This window comes from Spinacia oleracea, chromosome 1 (genome assembly GCF_020520425.1).
Source record: "Spinacia oleracea cultivar Varoflay chromosome 1, BTI_SOV_V1, whole genome shotgun sequence".
Taxonomy (NCBI): domain Eukaryota; kingdom Viridiplantae; phylum Streptophyta; class Magnoliopsida; order Caryophyllales; family Amaranthaceae; genus Spinacia; species Spinacia oleracea.
The window spans coordinates 70,442,198-70,449,894 of NC_079487.1; the positions used below are offsets into that span (position 1 = coordinate 70,442,198).

General features: G+C 36.4%; 1 long non-coding RNA gene across 2 annotated transcripts; it reads right to left on the reverse strand.

Moving 5' to 3' along the window:
• Positions 1 to 2,754: 2,754 nt before the first annotated feature.
• LOC130465937 (uncharacterized) lies at positions 2,755 to 6,095 on the reverse strand. 2 transcript variants are annotated; one of them, XR_008925958.1, is made up of 4 exons: positions 5,034 to 6,095; positions 4,576 to 4,637; positions 4,238 to 4,320; positions 2,755 to 2,976 (listed from the first exon to the last, which is right to left on the reverse strand). It is a non-coding gene; the product is annotated as an uncharacterized lncRNA (long non-coding RNA). The 2 variants fall into 2 exon arrangements; XR_008925959.1 differs by having other exon boundaries at positions 4,561 to 4,637.
• Between the last annotated feature and the right edge of the window lie 1,602 nt (positions 6,096 to 7,697).

Genomic DNA, 7,697 nt, shown 5'->3' on the forward strand with positions numbered 1-7,697 from the left:
GGCAGGCCTCGTCCGATGCTTATTCGTACGATACGCTTCCGATTAAATTCCCGGTTCCGGAATTCATTTCCGATACGAACAATATTTAATATTTCCGATTCCGGAATTAATTTCCGTTTCGAACAAATATTTAATATTTCCGTTTCCGGAATTATTTTCCGATTCCGATAATATTTCCGATTCTGACAATATTTCCGTTTCTGGAAATATTTCCGATTCCGGCAATATTTCCATTTCCGATAATATTTTCCGATACGTACCAATGTTTCCGTTTCCGGCAACATCTACGACTTGGATAATATTTATATTTACGATACGATCCATATTTCCGTTTCCGGCAATATCATCGTTTCCGGAGTATTCATTTCTTGCTTGTGCCGATCTCAGCTCCCACTGAAACCAAGATCCGTCGATTCCGAATATCCATAGATAGAGTATTTAATGCCATTAAATACTTGATCCGTTTACGTACTATTTTTGTGACCCTACGGGTTCAGTCAAGAGTAAGCTGTGGATTAATATCATTAATTCCACTTGAACTGAAGCGGCCTCTGGCTAGGCATTCAGCTCACTTGATCTCACTGAATTATTAACTTGTTAATTAATACTGAACCGCATTTATTAGACTTAACATTGAATGCATACTTGGACCAAGGGCATTATTTCCTTCAAATATCACCAATGAAAACAACTACAAACTTATCAAGGTATGGTTTAAAAATACGGTTCATCAAATCCATAAATACAGCTGGCGCATTGGTTAACCCAAAAGGCATCACAACAAACTCATAGTGACCATATCTAGTTCTAAAGGTTGTCTTTGGAATATCCTCAGGTTTAATTCGAAGTTGATGGTAACCTGACCTCAAATCAATCTTAGAAAACACTTTTGCACCTCGAAGTTGGTCAAACAAATCATCAATACGGGGTAAAGGATACTTATTCTTAATAGTAATCTTGTTTAACTCTCGATAGTCTATGCATAACCTCATAGTTCCGTCCTTTTTCTTCACAAACAAGACAGGAGCTCCCCAAGGTGAAACACTAGGTCGAATATATCCTTTTTCAAGTAACTCATCTAATTGTTTCTTTAATTCTTGTAACTCAGCTGGTGCCATTCTATATGGTGCCTTAGAAATAGGGGTGGATCCCGGAATTAATTCAATGCTGAAATCTAATTCTCTTGGTGGGGGCATACTAGGTATTTCTTCTGGAAAAACATGTGGGTACTCACAAACAACAGGTATGTCGGTAATGGAAGGTCCGGAGGTATTTAGGTCAATAACACTGCACAAATAACCAGATAAACCACTCTCAATCATTTTACGTGCTCTCAAAGCATGGACAATTTGAATCGTTGGTTTTCTTACTAACTTATGGAATGAAACTCTATCTCCATTTGGCGTTCTAAGGGTCACACTTTGCCTCGAACAATTAAGGTTAGCTTCATACTTATTCAACCAATTCATTCCCAAAATTACATCAAATACAGATAGATCAAAAGCTATTAAGTCTGCTCGAAATTCAACTTTCTCTATTACAATGGGACAATCACTATACATGGTTCTACATTTCAAAATTTCTCCACTAGGAAGGGAAACACTAATAGCATGAAAGTCACAACATGGTTTCAAATTTAAACATTTTGCAAACAATGGAGAAATAAAGGAATGTGAAGCTCCAGAATCAAAAAGAACATGAGCTGCTAAAGAATGGATAGAGAAGGTACCGGTGATAACATTATCATTCTCATCTGCCTCATCCTGTCTCATCACAAAAACTCTTCTAGCTGGCGGTGGTCGGGGTGGGTTGCGGCTTGAACCTCTTGTGTTGTTGTTGTTCCGACCACGATCGTTGTTAGTTGAAACTGGTCCTCTCGTGGTTGGGGTTACCTGCTTCGGACAATCTCTGATGTAATGATCATGGCTCCTACATCGAAAACAAGTGTTCGATCCTACACGGCATTCACTCTCGATGTGGCCTCTTCTCCCACACTTGGCACATTCTTGTGCCCTATTATTCTGGTTTCCACGATAACCTTGTCCTTTGTTTCCAACATCGTTCCTCCTTTGATTCCCCTGATAGCCTTGGTTAGGCTTCTTTGCTCCTCCTTGACTCTGGTTTTCATTTCTCCTTTTATACCCAACATTCTTCGCTTCTCGAAGCAGTACCACTCTCTCTACATTAGCTGCAATATCAACCATATCCTGGTATGAAGTAAACCTCTGACACTACTACAAAAATGGGCAAAGAGACCCATCCAAAATGGCCTAAGAGACCTCTTTTGAGGGGGTCTCTATCTCACAGGTCTCTTTGATTAAGAGACCCCCTCATCTAGAGGGGGTCTCTTTGTTTGAAACAAGAGACCTCTTGGGAAAGAAAGGAGGTTTGTTATCTAAAGCATATTAAAAATAATTAAGAAGGGGAAGAGACCCATTCTTAAAGATATGGGGTCTCTTTATTAAATAAATTCAGACCTCCTATGTAAGAAAAATGATCTCTTTGAATTTTTATTACTTTTTTATTCAATAAACATAGACCCCCTATTTCACTTAACGGGTCTCTTTGACATGTTTTTATTATTAAAAAAATGGTTCAGTACAAACCCAACATCTCACCTAAAGGGTCTCTTTCACAATTTTTAATTTGAAAAAATATATTAATACCGACATGTTTGCATATTAATTATCGTTGCATATTGATAATTGCTTAAATTAACAACAGAAAAATAACCAAATATTACATCCAATATCTTCTACACAATTACATATTATTCATTCATGATCATTCAGTTTCATAAATATAAATTTTACGTCTAAAAATACAAAAATTATGCAACTACAAGAATAAAATCTTATTACAACCTATATAAACCTAATAAAAACACTGTATCTTTGTATCACGTAAATTTTCCAAATTGACAGAGCTAACCAGCAATCTTCAAAAACGACAATAGATTAGTGGCTTGCCCCTATTCTGTTGAAACATTTTACAAAAAACCAATTCAAGGAATTAGCCAAAACAAATGTTCAACCAAATAGAAGGAGGTCAAAATGAGCAAATACATCATCAGTTAATGATATTTTTATCCACATTCATTTACAAAACAAAAACAAAAACAAAAACAGGCAAAGTCAATGGCGTGTAAGATTAGTGTACATTAAAGATTATTGTACATTCAGTGTGTGCTTTGTTATACACGGTCAGGGGGTTTTGGTAGTGTATTTTACATCTATATATGTACAATATAAAAGAAGAAATCATAATAAATTGAAACTAGTACAAATAAAATTCATAAAAATATGTTCCTGCTACTGTTGTTGGTCATGCCACAAGTTTTCTGCATTCCAGCAGAGGAAAGCAGCAAATTAACCAACATCCTAGCAGCCCGTAGAGAATCAACAAACCTATCCTAGCAGCCTGGAAGGACGCTACAAACCAACATATGACTACAATACACGAACAATTATTAACCAAAACAACAATTCAAAGACAATAACCGATGAATTATTGTAATCTGATATTTCAAGATTTACGACCTAACAACATAACATGATTTCCCAAAGTAACATAATTTAACCCAGATCAAAGTAGCTTAGTTTAAAAATAGAAATACTATGCATGTCCTACGCACTTATCAACCCAACTACAAACTGCAAAGCATTTAAGGATGTGAATCCTAGTAAAATTGGCATTGCAACAGCTGAAATGTATGAATGTATGAAAACAGTGTCCAATTTTTACAAACAAAGAACACCAACACAAACAATTATATAATCCAATTATGTCAAAATTTAGCATAAATCTAGGTTAATCCTTCAATAATGTATCTTAACATTATTAGCACATAGGCAAGATATACACCCAATCTTACTGCAAATTATAAAACTTGAAACAAAATCTAGCGTAAACCCAATCTAGCAACTCCAACTATCTAGCAATTGTAAGTGCATTTATAACTGAAATCATCCAAGACTTTAATCCCAGAGTTATAAATTGAGAATAGCCAATTGCAACAAACATGTATTATTGCATAGAGCCATAATCGAGTAGAATATTCAAGTAATATAGATTAATGATTGAACAACACACTAATTGGAATCTATTACAAACACAAGTCGTAAAAAACCTGAAATTTATTTCGCTTAATTAAACTGAAAAATACATTGCTGTTAAATTATATATGTAGAATTCATTTCAAAGTGAAATATGCCAAAGAATTTTGAGGGATTATTACCTCGATATTTCCGAGATGGATGGGTATTGAAGGATGTAAATGTATATGGAATCGTAGGCATTTGAAGCAAGACAACATCGTCTCTGTGAAGAAGATGAAACACAAGAAATAAAATAAATAATCATGACTCACATTAATCTTACTAAGTAGCTGATTATTAGACAAATCAACAATCACAATTTCCCCAAAACCAAATAACCCATATTGAATACTCCCAGTGAGAAGATTAAACGAAAAATCAAACAAACCAAAATAAATAACGAAAAACCTTTGCTTATCTCATTAGGCATCCTTAACTTGCATAGAAAGACACAGACACTTACCTAGTTATTAGTTACCTTAGAAAAATGCACAGTTTCGGCCAACTTCAACCGTCCAGACGTCCAATGTTGCAATTACTCTGCGTTACTGATTTTGTTAATAAGGGATTCAAAAATCGGAACAGGGTTTATATATTTGATAAACATGTTGGCGGACATATGAGCGCTCATAATAAACCTTTGGGGAACCTAAATGAGTTCAAAACTGCAAGGGTTACATGTCAAGATATTGTGAAAGCAACGATATATGTGTTTCCTTCTTTTTTATTAATGACTGCAAGCATGTCGCACCGGCTACAACTGCCACCATTGACATTGCAGCAGCCACAGTGAATTGATATTTATTTTTATTTTGTGAAAGTTGATATTTAGGTGTGGTTTATTCGTGTAAGCCTTACCTCAATCCTAATATCTAAATGTAATGAAGTGAGAAATATCGTGTTTAATAAAGTGAGAGACTAGAACACTAGATATACCTGACAGAATTGATAGTACCCAGATCTGTGTTGGGCCATCATTAAGTTTCTTCGCCAATGTCAAAGCAGAACTCAAATTTCTCTAGCTTGTACATTGTCATGAAGAGCAAGGGCCAAACTCCCAAGAACTGTTAGATATTGAGAAACCAGTTGAAGATTTCCCAGATTAAAGGAAATTGAAATCGGTAGATCTAGAGGGGAGGAAGAGAGATAAAAGGAAGGTAAACTTCAATTCTTACTGGTGCCTAGCAGTTCGTAAAAATAGCAGTTCATCAAAGTCGCAATATGCTAATGAATAACCTAACCCAAAATTCAAATTTCATTAACATTTAAACACGATATAGCACGAATTGAAATTTCATAAATTCAGGAAAAAAAATCCAACTTCGTAGTTGAAATTGAAGTTGAAAAAATTCAGAAAAAACCTAACTGTGTAGCAGAAATTATAAACTGAAATCGAAATTACCCACAAGAGATTCAAAAATTTCAAAAAAAAATTCAAGAGAAGAAGAGAGTGATGAGAAAAAAAAAACCTAAATTTGTATTTCGCTAGTGGTGGTGATGGTGAGGTCGCCGGTGGTATGCAAGTCGACGATGGTAGTGTAATTCGCCGGTAGTGGTGAGTTCACCAATGGTTTCCCTAAACTTGTATATTGAAGGGAAGAGAGAGGCAAACACAATAGCGTGAATTGGGTTCACGCGGAGGACAAAATGAAGGAAAGCAGAAAGCTGGAGACCCGTTATGTTAAACCAGGGGTCTCTTTTTTTAATTTACTTTATTTTTCCAAAACAGCGGTGGGCCATGTAATATATAAGAGAGCTGTTTAGTTAAAATAACGGGTTATTTTCTACGAGAAAAAAGTAGAGCCTTTTATACACTAGAGATCCGTTAAATAAGATAACGGGTCTCTTATTTTTCTCCCTTCAATTTTAAGTGGACCCTTTGACTCATAAGAGACCCGCTATCTCTAATATTGGATTTCTTATATTAAAGAGACCTGTTATCTTAATCAAAGGGTCTTTCATTGAGGGTCTCTTTGCCCATTTTTGTAGTAGTGTGAGTGGATAACCTATCCTGGTACCTAAGGTGCAGACCTCGCTCGAAACGGTTCATCCTGGACTGCTCTGTCGACACCAAGTCTGATGCAAACCTTGACAACTCCATAAACTTATTTGCGTATTCCAACACGCTCATTGTTCCTTGTTGCAAGTGCAGAAATTCATCTTCTTTTTGTTTCCTCAAGGATGGTGGATAAAACTTGTCTCTCATTAACTTTTGTAGCTCGTTCCAACCAAATCCAGGCCCATTCTTTCGTTCCTTGTTAACTTTCCACCATAATCCTGCTTGACCCGTTAAGTAAAACACTGCGAAATCAACTCTCCATTTCTCAGGGCACTGCAGGGTTTCTAACAACTGATCAATGCGACTTATCCAATCCTCGAACTCAACTGGATCAGGCTTGCCATCATAGGATGGTGGGTTGAGTGACGAAAAGTTCTTGAACATCGTTGCGCTCTCGTTCCCACTAACATCTTTCTTTTTCCGAGAATCATGGACTAATTCGGCCAACATTGCACTCACATTTTCCAATCGTTCCATCCTTTCCTCATGGCCATTAACATGGACATACTCCTCGTGAGTGATGTTGTTATCATCGTGAACATGATGCTCGTTGCGAGCTCCGTTGGTAACATCGTTGATAGCATCAATGGTCGACATTCTGCATAACATATCTTATCAGATTGAAGCGAAATAATAATATAAAATAAACCCTTTGATCCCGTTTCCTACACTCACACTCATATTCATTTTAACTTAGCAGGATTTTAGAACATTCTCTTTAACTCATTCCTTAAAATTCTTTACTTAAAGACTAATGAATTCTATTCGTGCGAAAACCCGTAAGGTTTAGCACTTATGGTCCAGAACCTTTGCTCTTGATACCAAACTATAACGCCCCAACCTCTAATTCAAGTATTAAAGCATACCTAGCAGCGGAATTAACCTAATTCGGTCGGGACATTACACGCCGTAATTCCCTTTTGGAAATTACAAGGCAACTTTCATAACCTAAGCTATTAAAACTCCAAATCAATATAACAATCCTTTATATTCCCAAAACAAAAGTACATAACTTACTAAAAGTCTTTAATTAAAACTATTAAACTATTAGAACTATAAGCATAAACTAGGTGGATAATATTAATGTGAAATTCCTCGCCACTACTCGTGTCCATCGCCCCCATCAGTACCTAAAACAGAAAACAAAACGGTGAGCCGAAGACTCAGTAACGAACTATTCTAGCAACGTAAATTCATTTCAACTCATTTTATTTAATAACACAGGGAGAGTAGAATAGGTAAAACATTTAATAAAACATCATATTTAATTTATTCATAAACTTTGCAATTTAACATGCTAGTTGTCGGCAAGTACGAACCGTGAAGGAATTCTCCACTGGGCCTGGGCCCATAAGAGCCTAGGCTCATCGTAACATGGGGCCTGGGCCCTGAGCCTGGGCTCATAAACCATGGGAGCCTGGGCTCGTAATCCATGGGTGGACAGGTGTCCGTGGTGCATGCATGACCGATAGATAGGAAGATGGTAGTTTATATACCGCCAGACTCAGACAAACCAGGTCTTTCACTTTCATTTATCATGT